At 43.7% G+C, this 18096-nt stretch overlaps 1 non-coding gene across 1 annotated transcript; it reads left to right on the top strand.

Moving 5' to 3' along the window:
* The first annotated feature begins 1493 nt into the window (after positions 1 to 1493).
* On the top strand, positions 1494 to 1596 carry LOC113181559 (U6 spliceosomal RNA). Its single transcript, XR_003300600.2, has one exon. It is a non-coding gene; the product is annotated as a U6 spliceosomal RNA (small nuclear RNA).
* The last annotated feature ends 16500 nt before the right edge of the window (positions 1597 to 18096 follow it).

Below are 18096 nucleotides of genomic sequence, written 5' to 3'. Positions count from 1 at the left end.
ATGCTCTGAAATGAGCTCCTCTGATGCCCAGAGAAGTGCCTGGGACACCCCTTCCCCAGGGACCCTAACTCCTGCCCAGAAGGCTCTGGTGGCCCCAATCCCGGGTGAGGCGGAGCAAGGGGGCGGGAGACACGAATTCAACCCAAGACACGCAGCGTCCAGGCCTGAAGGGGAAATGGGGCCTCTACATGTTGCCTGTGAAAGGGGGGTCTGGATTTCCGTTTAAGGGTGGAGAGAGACAGACTCACAAGATATGACAGGAGGGAGGAAAGATGGGGGGGAGAGGGAGGGAGGGAGAAGGAGAAAGAGTGTGAGAGAGAAAGAGACATTCAGGGATTGCAGCACGAAGGGTGCTATCTTATAAAATCCTGAAGTGCCAGTTGGAAAAGAGAATTTTTTCTCACCCTCCTTCCCCTTTGCTTCTGGGAAATCAAAGCTTGACTAACTGGTCATGAACCAAGTTTAGGGATCCTGGATCCCGAGAATTCGAGAGGCTGTCTTGACTGTGTGGAATTGCCAGCCCAGCCACTCTGCCCCGCGGTCCTCTCCCTGTGATCCAGGAGGGCCAGCAAATTGTCCCTAGAGCCAGGACACTTCCATTTTAGCTGAGTGCCCAAAAAGCCCAGCACCACATCTGTTTTCTCTAGACTTTAAACTTCCTTAGAAGAAGAAGGAGAGCCCCAACCGCTGGCAGTATTGCTTGAGGCCCCTCTCTTGGGGCCTATTGAGCAGTTCATTCCAAAAGATTCAGTTTCATTTACAAATCTGTCTTTAGAGGTTTTCTGTTTTCCTTCACTATCCCTCCCAAATCAAATCCTTTTATCTGCTTTTTCTAGAGTCCCCTTCATCCCCCCAGTTTTTCTGAAGAAAAACAGGAACTTTTCTAGACTACACTAGGGTCTTGGCAGTTACTACCCTGAGTTCTGATTGAGTTCAGCCACAACCTCTCACCAACCTGAACTTGAACTTTAGCTACCTGGTGGGAAAGGGCCCATGCAAGATGGAGTTACTTGGGAGTTGTAGGGCTGCAGTGTAATGTAGTTTGCTTTCAATGAATATTACTAATAATTGAGGACACCAAACATGCAATCCTAGCAAGATTTTACCACATTTGAATACAACAGGAAAGGAGGGAAATGTCTCCTCAATGATTTTCAATTTCTCATCAAAGAATTTTACTTGTCTATGAAAGACAAAGAATACCAGGATTTTTTCCTAAAGACTGATAAATGTCCAATGATTTTTATTTGATAGTTTAGGGATACATAGGAGGATTCCACAATTTCAGCATCCAGTAAGCAAACATATATACATGTACATACGTGTATGTGGAGGATAAAGCTTCCGTGTGTAAATTTATTCATGGCTATACAGTACGGGCATAAATAGATTCTTAAATTTAAATCATATTTGTACTCTAAAACCCAAACTTTCTGGGCATAAACCCAACAAAAAACGAAAATTATTGTCTATCAGAAGGCATGTTTTAGAGGCTGCTTCTGCAGCACATGTGCTAAAATTGGAATGAAACAGAGAAGATTAGGATGGTCCCTGTGCAAGGATAACATGCAAATTTGTGAAATGTTTCATATTTTAAAAAGGAGAAAGAGTGAGACAAAACAGCAGAGGTGGTGTGTATTAGAAGGTACATGAAACTAGAAACAACCCAAATGTCCATCAACAATAGGATAGGTAAAGAAATCAAGCTGGAATTAAACAATAGAGTATTATACAGGAATTTAAAAACAGAACAAACTACAGCCATACACAGCATGAATGCATTTCATAGATATATGGGATAAAGAAGCCAGCCACAAAAAAATAATTTTTTGTATGATTTCATTTTTACACAGTTCAAGAACAACCAGAAAGCCAACCTCAGTGACACATTCCCATAATCCCAGCTACTTTAGAGGCTGAGGCATGAGGATGGGAAAAGTTCAAGGTCATCCTGGGCAACTTAGTGAGTTCTTGTTAAAAAAATAAAAAATGAAAAGGGCTGGAAATACAGCTTGGTGGTAAAGTGTGAGAGGCCCTGGATTCAATCCCCTATAGAAGAGGGAGTAAGGAGGGCATGTGAAGGACCAACAAAATTAGTGTGTGTACCAGAGGTCACAGTAAAAATTATCCTAGTGGGATTGCTAACATAAAGGGGACACAAACAAGCCTGTGGGGTGCTGGAAATGTTCTCCATCTCAGTCTGCATGTGCTAGAGTTACATGGGTATGTCCGTTTTGTGAAAATTGCACAATTCTTATAAAAATTGAAAATTGTATGCTTGGAATTTTAATACTTATGTATATCAGTTTTACCTCATTTTTAAAAGAAAAAATAATTAGAACAAAAAAAAATAAAAATTCATAGTAGCAGGGTTAGGGTGTAGTTCAGTGGTAAAGCACATGCCTAGTATGTATAAGACCCTGAGTTAGAGCCCTAGCGCTGAAAAAAAAATTATAGAAGAATTGTCTGCAACTAAGCTATTTTGGAGATATGATGTTTATACCCATGTCCATGGAAATAAGCATTAAAGTGCATATAACTCTGAATTGTTGTGGGATGAAGACAAACTTTGTCGCAGAGACACTCACCAGCTGTGCTAGAGACTCTCACACAAAACAGATACATTTCAATACAAATAATACTATGTGTTTTGTCTTGGTTATAATTCATTTAGCATCTACTATAGATTTGGGGGAGCAGTTCTGGATCTCATATTTATTAGCACCTGGTTATGTGCTCCTATTTCCTGTGCTTGTCTATGGATATATGTGCATCTATCCTATTGTATATGTCAGTTGGAGTCAGATAAGGTAGGATTATGCCTCCTTATCTGTAAAAATTGTGATAATAATTCCCACTTCACAGGAATGTTGTGACAATTTAATGAGATTTTTCACCTGAAAGCATTTCATAAACTGAATAAACATGACTTCGGCTTGTATTCCTATATATTTTTCTGACGAAGCCACCTGCTTTTATTTTAAAAGGACCGTTGTCCTAGAGAGTACCAGTCACTTGTCACTTACTGCTACGTAAGCCTGAATTTTCACATAGAGAAGCTAAGGCTCAGCCCCTCCAAGCCCTCTCTGAGACTACATGAGTTCAGCACCCAAATCCCTGCCCAAATCAGGTGTCCTGGTCACCCAACCTGCCTGGGCAGAGCCTGCCCTTCCCCCATCCCCAGAGAGGCCTTTGTGTCCTGCTGGGAGCCTTCAGGCAGACCCTCCAGGAGGAACCCAGAACCTCTCAGCCCCGTTTACTGACCCATCCAAACGCGCTGAAAGCCTCAGCATGCTCCTTTACATACCCGCCAGACACTTCCAGGAAGGTCAAGGCCAAGTTGAAAGTTAAGAGTCTGTTTACCTCCGGGAGCCCATTCAGTGCAGCCGGGCAGACCGCCTGTGACCTTTACAGCCCTGCCTTTGAGCGTGGCCGCCGCGCCCCCAGGGGTTCCGGCCACCGGGACTTGGCACCTCCGTGTCAGCCCCCGCCCCCGGCCTGGACTTGAGACCCGCCAAGGAGAGGGAGGGATCGAGAGTCGCCCCCCCCCCCGCCCCGCTTAGGGGCATTTGTTAAATTATGTTTTATGTTTTGTGAAGTGAGCGCCCGGTGCCTTCCTTCTAACTGGAGCAATGTATGTGGTGGCGACGATGGCGGCCCTCAGGTCGGTCACGATGAAGAACCAGGGTTTATTTTGCGCTTCCTCCTCTGGAAAGAGCCCGGCTCCACTGTCCCGCCAGACTGAGCGGGGCCTGGCCGAACAGCTTGGGGTCGCTTAGCTTGTCCCGCTTTTATGAAAATCATCTAACTGGGGTGCGCCCTTTCCTTTTTTTTTTCTCTTCGGTCCTTACCTTCCTTCTGTATTTTTTCTGTCTTTTGGTATCTTTATTTTCCTTTTGTAATTGTGTTTTTCAGCCTTCAGTTTCAGAAATCTTATTTTTGCATGTTCTTTCATGATTTCTTTCTTTTTCTCTTTATCCCTTACTTTCTGGCGCCCCTGCCCCTTGCCTTATTTTTATTTTTTCCCTTTGTTTCCTTTCTGGCTGTTGTCACATATACTCTTTTTCTCTATTTGCTTCTGTTTCTCTCTTTTTTTCCCCCTTTGTTCGTTTTCTCTTTTTTCCCTTCGTTCCATTTGGATCTTCCTTTCTCATCTGTTTCTTTTTCTTTCTTTCTTTCTTTCTTTCTTCTTCTCTTGACTCTGTTTTACTTTACCCCAACACACATGTTTTTCCTTTTCTGGCCTTCTTGCATAATTTCCCATTGTTCTCCAAATTCTGGAAAGGACCTGCTGGGCGACAACCCTCGGAGGCTGGGAGCCTGCACTGCACAGGGGGCAATCTGGTAGGGAAGACTGGAGCAGGGTTGCGGTTCTCAGGCCTGCAGAGCTGAGTTAGGCTAGATTGTCACAGCCTGGCTGGAGGTGAGGAAAATCTTTTGGACAATTTGATGGAAGGGTCTGAGAGCCGGGAGAGCCCAGAAGGTGGAAGCATGGCGGGTAAGGGAGAAAGCCACTGTAATCTGCACCATTCCCTCCCCAACCTGGGCATCCCTGAAACATCCTTGGTATTAGGACCCTCTCAGGACAACCATAAGTGCTTCTGAGGCCAGGGTTGAGGATCCCAGCTATGAAATTAAAGCCAATGATGGCCTCAAAACATGGAATAAGTGGATCTGAGGAGGAGAAATCAACGCATGGGCTGCTGAGGGAAGAGGCTATGGTTGGAATCACACAGTAGCTGCTGCTGCTGCTGAGCACTCTGCTGGCGCCTGAAAATACAGGAGCGCTTAGCCCATCTCTGGGAACGGTGAGTGGGGTTCCAAGCAGGTGGAGGGAGGAAGGGAGACACAAAACTGAGGTCCCCTGAAAAGAGACCAAGAGACTCCTGTTTTCCCGTCCTGTAGCTCCAACCTAACAATCAGCGTTCTTTGCCTGTCACACTGGCTCACTAGAATCCCCAGTCCCCTTCTTCAACCCTGAGCTTTATTGGGGTCAGACCAGTGACCTATCCTTGATCCCCAAAATAGAGAAATCCAGCCTGGACCCGGATCAAACCATTAGAAATTCTGGGCCTAGATGGTCTCACCACAGACTGAAAGTCTCATGCAGGGTTCAATTCTAGCTAGTGTGGACACTTGCATTAAGGATAGGAGGTCATTTCCCCTCCCTGTGCCTCACTTTTTTCCTATCTGAACTCTGTAAAAAGAAATGGGCAGGACTCATTTCCCTTTGAGTTCCCAACAGGGTTTACTTTGGGCCCTATAGCAGACACAGGCAAGAGAGAAGGCAGCTTTGCTGGAGGGAGAGGACATCTATGTGGAGGAAAACTTCAGAGGGAGCCATTAAAAACCCACTGATTTTTCCACGAGGGTTTAGGGAAGGACCCAGTTATTTGGGGCCTTAATGGAACCCAGCTCTGTCATCTAGCCCTTGTGGAGCAACCATCTTGGACTGACTCAGTTGGAACAATGAGTCCCAGGGTGTAAATTCTGCAATAGTTCATTAAATGACACCAAATTGGCAGGGAAAATCTCCTCCATGCTTATCCTAATTCCCTGAAAAGTCCAGAGACAGATGGAAGTGGAGTAACAGGACAAGGAGCCACAAATGGGACTCACGATCAGTGTCTTCAGGGTTTGCTAGAACTTTCAGGGGCCTGGAAGATTGGAATTCCTTTGTTTCAATTCCTGGGATTCTAGATGGAACTCAAGGATGAAGAATATTATCAAAAAACTTGCCTGTAGAACAAAACAAAACAAAAAAAGCCTACCTGCAAATTCAAGAAAACAATTTGAGTTGCTTACAACCCACCACCCACCATTTTCACCTTGTTTTTCCCTTCAGGGAATGTGGGTATGAGTGATAATTTCTAGGAAAGCACTGGCTATCTTTACTCCTTAAATCAAGAGGAACGGCTTGGCCCTTGAAGTCCTAAGCCCACTCCTGTAACTTGAGGTGGAGTTGTAGATTTGAGGTTTAAGAGAAAGTACAATTTGAAAGATTCTATTTGTTCCTCTGATTTGCATGTTTCCTTTGCAGAGAGTCCTGGTACCTTTGCAAATGCCCAGAATTTGACCATCAGAAAGTAAATATTTTTTTAAAAAGAAAGTTGAGAAAGGAGAAAGCTGGGCATTTTTTCTCTCACACACATACACAGTGGAAGAACGAAAAATGACCCATGAGCCAATCCCTATTAAGGTCTGTTCTGTACATGGTACTACTCATGGATCCCTGCCCTTGAGTTCTGAAAAGGACTAACTCCATGGGCTTCAATAAAGACTTGAAAATAAACACCTGCCTCCAATAGTCTGTGTGAATATGAAATACTCCCCACCCCCACTTGCATTTCTGAATTTCAGCCTTAGCTTGAGATGAACATTGGGTAGTTCCTGGTTACTGCCCTGCAGACTCTGACCTGGGAGAAAGTCCATCTTAACCAGGTCCCTGAGGTTCTGAGCCAACCATTTATCCTACACCCTGACCTTCTGAAACCGGAGACAGGCTGATTGTACCCTGTGTGCACTGACCCTACTAGTTCAAAGCTGATCTTAGGCCATACACATGGGATCCTTTCATCAAAATGGAATTTAGGGTTGGATCAGAACTCTTATTCTGCTTTGTCTCTGGATCACATGGGTTTAAACCAGTCCTTCTTCCCCTATACCTCCTGCAGGTGGTTTCAGGAGTTCTAAGAGGGCAGGTAAAATGCTTTTCACTTTAAATTGTAAAATCACTTTTTTTTTTTCTATTTGGTCCTGAATAGTCTCTAGCTTTGTCCATGATTAGAGAGGATTATAGCCACTATGGACCCCTGACTCTAGGAATCTTTCTAAAGAAACCTGCAGATCTTTACTGTCTTTTGAGTTGCTTATGTGACCAATCTTGGGAGCTACTATGCAGAAACTAACACCAGAAGCTAAGGATATAGAAACATAACAGAAACATAGACGTTTCTTTTAGGAAATCATTATTTAGGGTTATCTCTGACAGTGGAGCTCCCCCTCTTTCCCTTCTTAAAGAAGAGAAAGTTCCAAATTCCTTAGATACCCAAAGTAGTCAGTTAATATTTATTTGGGGCTGGGAGAATCTTTATGGATTATTCAGTTCTATCCAGCTATTTGCTCCAGTGGCTGGATAGCAAATACCTACAGAAGGAAGCTGCTTTTCCCCGTATCAGAGAGAACTGACCTCAGAAACTAGTGACCAACCCTGGTGCAGTGGTGCATGCCTGAGATCCCAGCTACTTGGGAGGCTGAACACAGGAGGCTCACAAGTTCAAGACCAATCTGGGTCACTTATGAAGACCCTGTCTCAAAATAAAAATGATCAAGGGCAGGGCTGGGGATGTAACTCAGTGGTAGAGTGTCTATGAGTTCAATTCCTAATACTGAAAAAAAGAAGAGAAAAAAAAATAGTGGTCAGTTCTGTAGTTCCTGGAAGCTCTGAACTGCCACACTAGGAATAAGAGAAAGAATGAGGAACCCAACAGACAAAGGCAGACAGCTCTTGCAACTGGATTCAATTTTTGGAGCTTCCAGTGATGCCCTGGCTGTGTTCCAGGCCTGCCCTAGGGAAGTCCAAAGAGTCAGGAAAAGTGGTAGGTGATTATGTAGAAACCCACATGTTTGGGATCACTTTCTGGTCCCAGCTCTATGTCCACCAGGTCCTAAGGAGCCAAAGGTTGGTCACAAGGAGACCTCTTCCCAGGTTGAGAACTGTTGTTCTGTACAGTTCAGCTGTATTAGGAAAAGTCAGGTCTCTTGGTTTCTTACTCTGACATCATCCTGGACACTTTCCAGAGAAACCTGGCCTAATCATGAGGCTGGGGGTGGAGTATGGGCAAGAACAATGGGAAGCAGACCCCTATCTCTCCATCCTCAGCATCCACTCAATAACCCCTGGATGGTACAGAGCCAACCCTAATCTTTACCTGCTTGTGTGTGCATATGAGGAGAGCAAATGCAGTTAGACATTGGGGTGCTATCTGTCCTTGAATTGGAATCCCCCACATCAGCCTACCTGAAGTTTCTGCCTTCTTTGTCCCCCATTCTCAGGAATTAATTGCCTGCTTCAGGAGTGCAGGCCAAGCCCTGGACCTGGGAAGACACAGACAAACTGTAGATCAGTCATCCTGGGTCCTGCTTGGCCCAATATCCATGCATGTCAGATGAGCAAGGTGGCTCATTTGCAGGTGGGAGAATTCATAGGAACCAAGGGGAACACTGCTACCTCTCCATCAATACTAGGGGTCAGCCTCAGGATTTGTTCCCCTTTTGAAAACAGATTTGCCTTCCCTCCATGTATGTAAAAACCTAGTCTTAGAGACTGTGTGTTGGGGATTGAACCCAGGGCCTAATGCATGTGAGGCAAGCACTCTACCAACTGAGCTATATCCCCAGCCCCTGGTCTTGGAGACTTCTTGGTAATGAAACTGAAGTCAAGGCATCAGCAGATTTACTCGCCTGATCTTGGATGGCAAAGCAGCCTGTTTGGCTGGTAAACTCTCTAAACTGAGAAAGCACAGCTGGAAGACGGGAGCCTTTACCCAGTTCCTTCTCTCTATCCACTGAGACACCTTCTCTCTATCCACAGGTGCACCTGCTCTCTGTGGATCACTCATTCTGATGCCAATGGTCTACCTTAAGACACTGTCCAGCAAAACCCCGTTTAGAGCGTTCAAGAGCAGAGCGTTTAGATCGTTGCACATTGCTGCCTGCCTGACCCAAGATTAAGACACGGCATTCCCTGACACTTTGACCAGCACTTCAAACCAACAGAACTTTTTGTCCCAAACCCACAGAACTTTACGTCCCTGTCCCACTGCCCTCCTTGGGACAGACTCTTCAGAATCCTCATCATTGTCACATGCCCTTGTGTCAGTGGGGTGCCTTAAATGCCCGGTAAGTATCTTTCATTTAATCCTCATAACAATAGAAGTGGGATGGTAAGTGTTACTCCTGTTTTTTATAAACTAGAAAACTGAGGTTTAGGAAATTAATTCGTCCAATTTCTAGAGGATAGATACCGATGAAGACTGGAATCCAAACAGAGTTTTTTATGGCACCGATTCCCGACTGGCAATTTCACTTCTCTATATTCTTCTATTCATCTATCTTTTCTTCCTTTCCTTTTCTTTCCCCACCCCTCTTTTTTCTTTTCTTTTTTTCTTCTTTTTTTAAGACAGAGTTCCTATGTTACCTGTGCTCAAATTATCCTCCTACCCAGCTTCCCCCAGGATCTGGGATTATAAATGCATATCACAGCAGTTGGCTCCTTCCCTATTCAAATGCCAAGTCCTTGACCATTTTTAAAAAGGAAAAAAAAAAAAACCTCATTTGTATCTTGAAATGATACAAAAAATAGACCTAAGTTATATGGGGAAATTACTAAAGGAAAAGGGGAAAATGATTTGTAAAATATCAAAACATTGACTCCCCTTTAACATTCAGTAATTTTTGCCCAGTGCTCCTCAGGACTTCTAAAACCACAAAGGTAAGTGATAAATTCTGCTCTCTTATCCCAACCTACTTTCCTGCCATCCTTCAGAAGCTTTCACTTCAGAAACTCAGTCCATATGAGTAACTAATGAACTCTGCCTGGAAATTTTCACCTCTAGTTGAATTGTGGGATACCCAAATTCGAATGGCCCTGTTGCCTATGCCTGCAGCACCACAGAGAAAAAAAAAAAAAAGCTTGGCTGAGTCAACCTGGTGCCAAAACATCTTTTAATTTTTTTCCTTTCCATGGGGCAAAATGACATTTGGTGGGCACCAAGGATTTGAACATGATTCCACAGATGCTCTCAAAGGTCCACCCCTTAAATCTGAGAAAGTTAGTATGTACCTGTGGTTTTCGGGGATATGGGTCCACAGCTTTAGTGATTGTTTCCTAATGCCAAATTTCACATTTACAAAAAAGTACACAGCGAAGTATAATGAAATTTCTTATAGCCAGCGTCCTGCTTCAACAATGATCAACTCATAACCAACTTGAAATTTTTCCAATCGTGTTTTAAAGCAAATACTACGATATCATTTCACTTTCAAAATACTTCATTTTGAATCTTTAACAGATAAGGAATTCTTTCTTCTCCTCCTCTTCCACCTTTCATTCTCTTGCTCTTTCTTTTTGCATAGCCTCCATGTAATTATCACACAAAACAAAACAAACAGTACTTCCTTAATAATATTCATGATAGAATTTCCTCAATTGCCCCCAAATGTTTTTTCATTGGTATGTTCAATCAGAATCTAAACAAGTTCCACATATTACATTTGTTTGATCTCTCTCTCTGTGTGTGTGTGTGTATGTGTGTGTGTGTGACAGAGAGAGAGAGAGAGAGAGAGAGAGAGAGAGAGAGAGAGAGAGAGAGAGAGAGAGAGGTATGTGCTGGGGATCCAACCAGGGAAGCCTCCAAAGAACTTTTTCTTACAAGTTTCTGCCCTGCTTGTCCCTAAAAGTGGTGCTAGGCCAGGCAATGTCCTATCCAGCCCACTAAGCTGCTAGCTGACTCCCTCTTGATCTTGTTTTTAGATTGGGGGGAACTTCTCTCTCTCTCTCCCAGCCAAAAATGGGATCCTTTGATGAGTCTTTGGATTATGTAGGTTTCAAGGAGTGTTGAAAACTGGAATAACTTCTGTGTCTGCTCTGGCTTGGTTGCCAGCTGTGTGTCCTTGAGCTGGTCATCTCTTGTCTCTGACACTCAGTCTTCTCATCTGTAAAATGGAAGTGATCATCTCCATCTACCCTTTCTCACAGGGTTGTTTGGAGACAAACAAGATGAGGGAAGTGAAGACTGCAAAGCCTATAAAGGATTGTTTCTCTCATAGTTGATGTCGAGAAGAAAGTATAGATTTCTGCAAGAGGAAGAGGAACCAGCTTACAGAAAATCTTGTTCTAATCACATGTCTATGGAGAAGCCTCACCCCCACACTACCTCTGCTTAATAGTGCCCAGCCTGTGTGACCTGCTAGCTTGGAGAAGACTGCCAAGATGCCCACTCCTCTTTCTCAGGATCTGCTAAGCAGCCTACATCTCAAGGCTGAGAAATCCCGCACTGCCCTTTTCTTCTTTCCAGCTATCTCAGCTATGGGACTTAAGCCACCCTGAAACCCCAACTTCTGTTTCAAAAAACACTGGTTGGCACAATTACAGAAGCTGAATGAAGTCCAACTCACTGTAGTAAATTCATTCTACCTTTTGAAGCCAAAATCTCTCCTTACCCCAACTTTGCTCTCCAGGAACTGATGGGGAGGGTTCCCTGGAGTGCAGAATGCAAAGCAGACATAAGGAGGATCCTTACATTTTTCATTTCCAAACTACACCTCGCTCATAAAAAGCCAGTGAATATAATAAAGTCTCCCCTGCAGGACATGGTTTTAATTAATTATTGAGTTGTTCAAGGTGACTCATGTGTGAAACACAATTTGCAGTCGTAAACCGAATCTCACATAATCCATTCTGAGTAACCGTTGTTTGCTATCCTCTCTGGAGACTTACACAAAATTAATATTCACCTTTTGAGGGTCTTGGGGTGAAATATAAATGAGACTTTAACCTAAAGAAAGCTCACTCAGCCAGTTCAGGGTACTAAGAGATTGGGTCTTAATTTTTTAACTCCTGAATTGACAAATTTTCTTAGAAAATCTGGTTTTGTGTGTGTTGCAGCTCCTCTTACTGTTGAGGCCTCTGAAATTCAGTCTTTATCACCCAAGATCCACATTTACTTCACATCTGGAGGTCTCTACTGTGCAGCATGCAATTGCTTTGTCTGAGATTTTACTCCTTTCTGTCTAATTTTAAAAGTCCTTTACTCCAGGATCCCATCTACAAATCTGGTTGCTGCTAGAATGGGTGTGGAATTCCCTGTAGGGCCGTTAGCACTGTGGGGCCTTATAGTCCCCAACGTTCAGGAGTCTACATTTTAATTTAAAAACTCTTGGGGATGGTAGGGTTGGAGAGTCGAAGCTGTTCACTTAAACAGAATCTGGAAATAAAGAGGTAGGTTACTATTCTGGGCAGTACCACCTGTTTGCCAGCTCCACTGGACCAAACAATGCCAAGTGAGTGGGGGCGAGGTGGGGTGGGAGGGTTGGAGAAGGGAAAGGTCCAGGGAAAACTTTGAACTCCCCACCCAGAGTTCAACCAAAGGAGTGGAGGACTCTAGCATTGAACCTGGGGTCTGGCCCCAGAGAAGAAGGTTGGTTATTGGTAGGGGTGGGGGAAGAAGAAGAAGAAATTAAAGGAAAAACAGCAGAATGACTTATTTTCTCTTAGCCTCTGTCTGATTCCTGAGCTGGGGCCCTGAACGGAGCCAATTCTGAGCTGAGGAAAGTTCCATCAACTTTTTCTTGATTTTCTTTTCCCTTTTGCCTCCTTAAATTTCTTTTCTTGACCAGGAAGCCAGATTTTTTTTTCTGAAGTAAAAAATAGAGGCTGTACCCTGGGTTCTATCTGCAGCATCACAAAAAAGGGGAGGGATGAGTTCCAAACACCCCACCGTTCCCTCTAGACCCCAGAACTCTGACCCGGCTGATCTCAGAGGTTCCCGTAGGAATTTCCAAACATTGGGTAAAGTCTGTGTCTAGCTGAAGTCTTGACTTGGAATTTTTTTTCCCCCACTCCCAGCCATGCCAAGGAGATTCCAAACTGAAACAAAATAAAATCCTCTTTCTCTCTCTAGACTATTTGAATGTTCAGCTTGAGGAGATAAATGTGATGTAGTTTCAAAGAATGCAGCAATTTTGAAAATGAACATGGTGGACTGTCTCCTTCCCCAGGAAGATAAATTTGTCTGCTCTGCAAGGCATCCCCAACAGTGGCAATAAGCACTGGCCTTTCAAAGGACAGACTGATGGAACGTGGCACAGCTGCCGTGTCCTCACCTGCAGATGATCTGACCCAGGCTTTGAATAAGCCAATTAACCAGTAACCAGTTAATCCCTTCACCTGACCTGGTGACCACAAAACCAGAGAGAAGGTACTGAATATAAAAGAAGTTCCCTAGGGAAATGGATGTTATCTGTGACATACAGACAGTGAGAGGAACCAAAGGGAGCACGCAGAGAAGGGTGACAGAAAAACTGGAGTTAAAAAGATCAGGGAATTTGCCAAGTGTGGCGGTGCACCACCCGTAATTCCTGTTACTTGGGAGGCAGGCTGAAGCAGGAGGATGGAAATTCAAAGGGGAGGCCAACCTGGGCAACTTAAGGAGATCCTGTCTTAAAATAAAAAGGATTGGGGATACAGCAGTTTAGTATTAAGCAAGCCGAATACTTGCGCAGCATTGCAAGGTCCTGCAACTAATCCCCAGGACTAAGAGAGAAATACAGAGCATAGAGTGGAGGGAAAGTCTTGAGGAGCTGGACAGAAGGACAGTAGGGGAGTAAGATTGTCCAGAACTCATCTGAGGCAGATATAAACCCACGCAGCTCAGCACCCACTATGTTGGCCAAAAAACCAGTCAGCAGGCCAGTTCCTGAAGAAATCAGCACAGCCAAAACCTTGCTTGGCTTTTCTTCAACTTGAGAATAGTTGCCTGGAATTTTTACCTTTCCTATGTTGTAGCTCCAGTGGGAGCTGCTCAGGGGCCCATGCCCTTATCTAGGATAGATTCCCACCTAGCTCTTCTCTCTATCCAAGCAAAAACCTTCCTGTAAAGGTGGAGGGGGGTGGTTCTTTTGCTTTCATTTCTAATCGGGTTTTCAAGGGAAAGTGTTGTAACTTATTGCTTATAAACAAAACAACCTAGAGTAATACCGAAGGTTTATCAACTCTGATCTTGTCTCCTTTCCTTGAGTGAAGCCCAGAAAAGGGGGAGGGTGAGTCCCACTGGGGATGAAACTCTGGGCTTCACACCTGCTAGGCAAGTGTTCTACCCCTTGCCCACAATTTTAAAGTCCTAAAAAGCTAAAAAATTCTTATTTTTATTATTAGTCTTATTCTTAGTCTTCTCTGTCTTGAACAGAGCCCTAGGTTCATTTACGACAAAACTGGAGGATTTGGGCAAATACTTAGATTCCAAGCTCCCTCCTTCACCTTCATTTAGCCACATCAGTCAAATGGGGTCAGGGAGTAGGGTAAAGAGAGAAACAGATTCCAAGAGTCCTGAATGGGCTGACTCTGATTTTCCTTCATTTAGCAGTTTCTTTGGAGGGGACTGACAACGAGGAGCAGAATCCACAGAAAGGGAGTGGAGGAGGTAGAGAAGTGCTATCAGAGGAAAGGAGAAAGAAGCAAAGAGTGGAAGCTGCTGGTTTGGGAGAGAAATTCAGCCAATCTATAATTCCTGAACTGTTGGATCATTTTAGTTTCAGTGGGGCTGCTTCTGAAGGAGACATCAGGAACCTGGGAGGATGGCTGGCTGGTTCTCAAGTGACAGTCCCTATTCCCAGGGCTCCTCCTGGCTCTGGGAGGGCGGGATCCCATGTCCAACATGCAGATGCCCTCCTGGCCCTGATGCCCACTCTTCCTAATCGGTATATCATTACCTGTCTGTTTCCCTTCCCAGAATTCATCCTTCAGGGTTGCAGAGGATCCTGGTGACCACAAAACCATCCCCAACGTGCGTTTCTTAATGGATTTCAGCATATCTTTTGAATCTTGCTATGCTTCAGTTTCCCTTTATTTTTAGTCAGGAGGCAGCGGAAACAATTGCCTAGGTAGGGAAGGGGAGGATTTGGGCAAAAGTGGGGAGAAGATTAGATCCCACACCCACGTTTCTCCTGCACGGGGTGGAATGGTTTCTGGTGGCTCCTGGGAGAACAAGCTCTAAGAGTCGCCTTCCCCAAGCTGGACCCACAGATGCTCCAGCCCTCCCTACTCAACATTTTTCCCGGGACTCCAACATTTGCAACATTTTTCCCGGGACTCCAAGCTAGGGCAAGGAGCTTGAGAATCTCCCGCTGGCCGCCTGGCTTCCTCACCAAATTCTCCGATAGCAGCTCTTTGTGCCGCCTGCGGTCTTTTGAATAATGAATAGGAGCCAGTCCAACTAGGTGAAATGACCCGAAACTGGGCCCCCAGTGATCCAGGCGGGTGGAGAGAGCAGGGGCTCCGGTTTCCTCTCTCTGGCTGCTAGGACCCGGGAGTCGCAGAGAGGAGCTGAGGGAGGCATTGCTCTCAAGGAGTATTTCTTCCCATCAGGGGTATGCATATACGATGAGCTCCATATCCGCCCATTCTCCATTCCCAGGTCCGTTTCTATTCCTCGAAGCATCCATTCGAACGGCAGCCCCAGATTCCCTGGGTTGACTCCCACACCGAGTTGCCTTCCACTCAAAATAGTATCTCCTTGAATGGGCTCCAGGGTCCCCGGGTGAAAAACTGAAGATCTACACAGTCAAGATGACCTGGAGTACTGGGGAAGCCCAGAAATAACAAATAGATTTAAGCTTGAAAACAAACTGTTAGAATCTGTCTTTTTTTTTTTTTAATCTTAATGGTACAAATATTTCCTCCCCTTAAGGGTTAGAGGTCTAGTTAGAGGTCTGAGCTGTACATACCTGGCCTGGGAGGTAAAAAGGAATTAGTATCTACTCCCCCGGCACCCAAATAAAATCATTTTACCCAAACTACCAGTTTAAGCATTCTTTTTATTGAAGCAAAGTTGTCTCAGAAAAAAGTTTTGCTGTTATTTTTTTTAAAACGAATTATCAAGTAAACGGCCTGATTTGTATTAGTTCTAATTCTATGACAAAAGTCTACTTTTTCATTGTTATAAGGATTGTGTAGATCAGAACTTTATAAACAGAAATGTAATTAATTATAATTTTTCTATATTTTATAAGTTGTCCATAATAATTTTCTATTAAGGACATAAATATTACTAAAATAGTAATTTCTTGATTTTAGTTTATCTTTAAAAAATGGGCAACGAATGTATGCTAAAGAAAAAAATTCAAAAGTTACAATGGTTCATACATTTAAAAGGAAAGTAAGCTAGGCAAGGGGGCACTCACCTGTAATCCCAGCAACTCAGAAGGCTAAGGTCGGAGCAGAAGTTCCAGATCAGCCTCAGCAATTTATTAAGACCCTGTTTCCAAAAAAAAAAAAAAAAAAAAAAAAAAAGAAAGAAAGAAAGAAAGAAAGAAAGAAAGAAAAGAAAGAAAGAAAAGAAAAGAAAAGAAAAAAAAGGAAAAAAAAAAAGAAAAGCAGGGGACATAATAATAGAGCAACACTGGGTTCAATCCCCAGTACTGGGTGGGGGCAGGGAATATATCTTCCTCCCATCTCCTCTCTCAGTTCCCCTTCCAGATCATCACCACAGAGGTGTGTGTAAATGTAGCGTTTTAACACGAATGGCAGCATATCATATTCAAAGCTTTGTGTTTTTACTTTTACTCCCACCACCACCACCACAATCCTGAGGATTGAACCCAAGGCTGCATCCCTAGCCATTCTTTTTTCTTTTTTTTTTTTTTTAAGATGTTGATGGACTTTTATTTTATTCATTTTATTTGTATGTGGTGCTGAGAGTCAAACCCAGTGCCTCTCACGTGCTAGGCAAGCACTCTACCACTGAGCCACAACTCCAGCTGCTAGCCATTCTTATTCTTATTTATTTTGAGACAAGATCTCTATTTCCCAAATTGGCCTCCTGCTCCAATTTGTGATCTTCCTTGCCCCAGCCTCCTGAGTTGCTGGGATTACCGGAGTGCTGGACCACAACCGGCTTGACTTTCATTATTATTACTGGAGACTGAACCCAGAGGCACTTTGCCACTGAGTTATACCCCCAGTTGCTTCAGGCCTCACTAAGTTGCTAACCTTGAATTTGCAGTCCTCCTGCCTCAGAACTTTTATTTTAAAACTTCACATGCTTAAAACTTAATTCCTCTTTTTTAATGGCTCCAGTTTATTGTATAGATGTGCCGTTATTTAATTAGATGAGAGATATTTAATTATTGAGAATGTTTAAATTATTTCCAATTTTCCTTTCCTCTTTTTTTTTTCTGCTGATGCACACCATATACACTATTCTGTGTATATGTACACTTCTCTATGATGTATTCTTATTAAATGAGCAATATTTTTTAAATTGTGGGTTTTTTGTTTGTTTGTTTTCTAGCAGTACTGGGGATTAAGCTCAGGGCCTCCTGCAGATTAGCCAAATGCTCTAGCACTCTACCACTGAGCTATCTCCCTGGTCCTTTGTAAAAAAAAAAAAAATTAATTAAAAAAAATTGAGACAGGGTCTCACTAAACTGGCTAGGCTGGCCTCAAACTTTCAGTCCTTCTGCCTCGGCTCATGATAAGTAGGGTTATAGGCATGTCCACTGATCCCGGCTAAGGTTGTACATTTCTAATTTTCATAGAAGTTGAACACATAGTATTTTCATAGTGTTAAAATAAATTTGTGTGCTGGGGATGTAGCTCAGTGTTCCCAGGGTCCACTGCAAACTCAGTGGTTAGAATGCTTGCCTTGATGTGTGAGGTCCTGGATTCAAAACCCATTGTGTGCATGGGGGAGGTTTATGACCTTTTTTGAAGAGCTATTTGTGTCCTTCTATTTTTTTAAATTTTTTTTTACATTCAAATTGTTACCTACTTGTTTTATGATATTTTGCTAAAATGTGAAATTGTGGTTTGGTTACTAAAGTTCATACTTGCTGTAGATGTAAAATTTTCTCCATGTTACATGTATTGGAGCTTTCCCGACAATTGCTCCAGAGAGGCTAAGGACAGAATGAAAGGAATAGACGACTGCCCACTTGGATTCTCTCCCCCTGGTGGAATTCTGGTTTATGGAGAAATTAGGAGAGGTTTGTTTTTCGTTAACAGTTCTCCTCTCCTCTCTCTTTAAATGAAAAGACACAGAAAAGTCCCACGTTGAACTGTGAATGAAAAAGACTTTGTACAGAATCCAGTCTTTAGCTCCCTCACCCACCCTCAGCGCCTGTACTCTAAACCTCCTCATCCCAGGGCAAACTCCCCTCCACAGGTCTCTAAATTCTCGCCCAGAAGCCTCAGGTTAACCCGCTGGAAGGAAATGAGGATAAGGTCTAAGATATGGCCCCTCAGGAACCAGGCAGAGGGGCTTTTCCAGATTCCACTTCCAGCAGGGGAAGGGGGGCGGGTATCGCCTTGGCCTCTAG

The sequence above is a fragment of the Urocitellus parryii genome, chromosome 7 (genome assembly GCF_045843805.1).
Source record: "Urocitellus parryii isolate mUroPar1 chromosome 7, mUroPar1.hap1, whole genome shotgun sequence".
In the NCBI taxonomy this organism is placed as follows: domain Eukaryota; kingdom Metazoa; phylum Chordata; class Mammalia; order Rodentia; family Sciuridae; genus Urocitellus; species Urocitellus parryii.
This window is presented reverse-complemented; position numbering and strand designations above follow the sequence as displayed.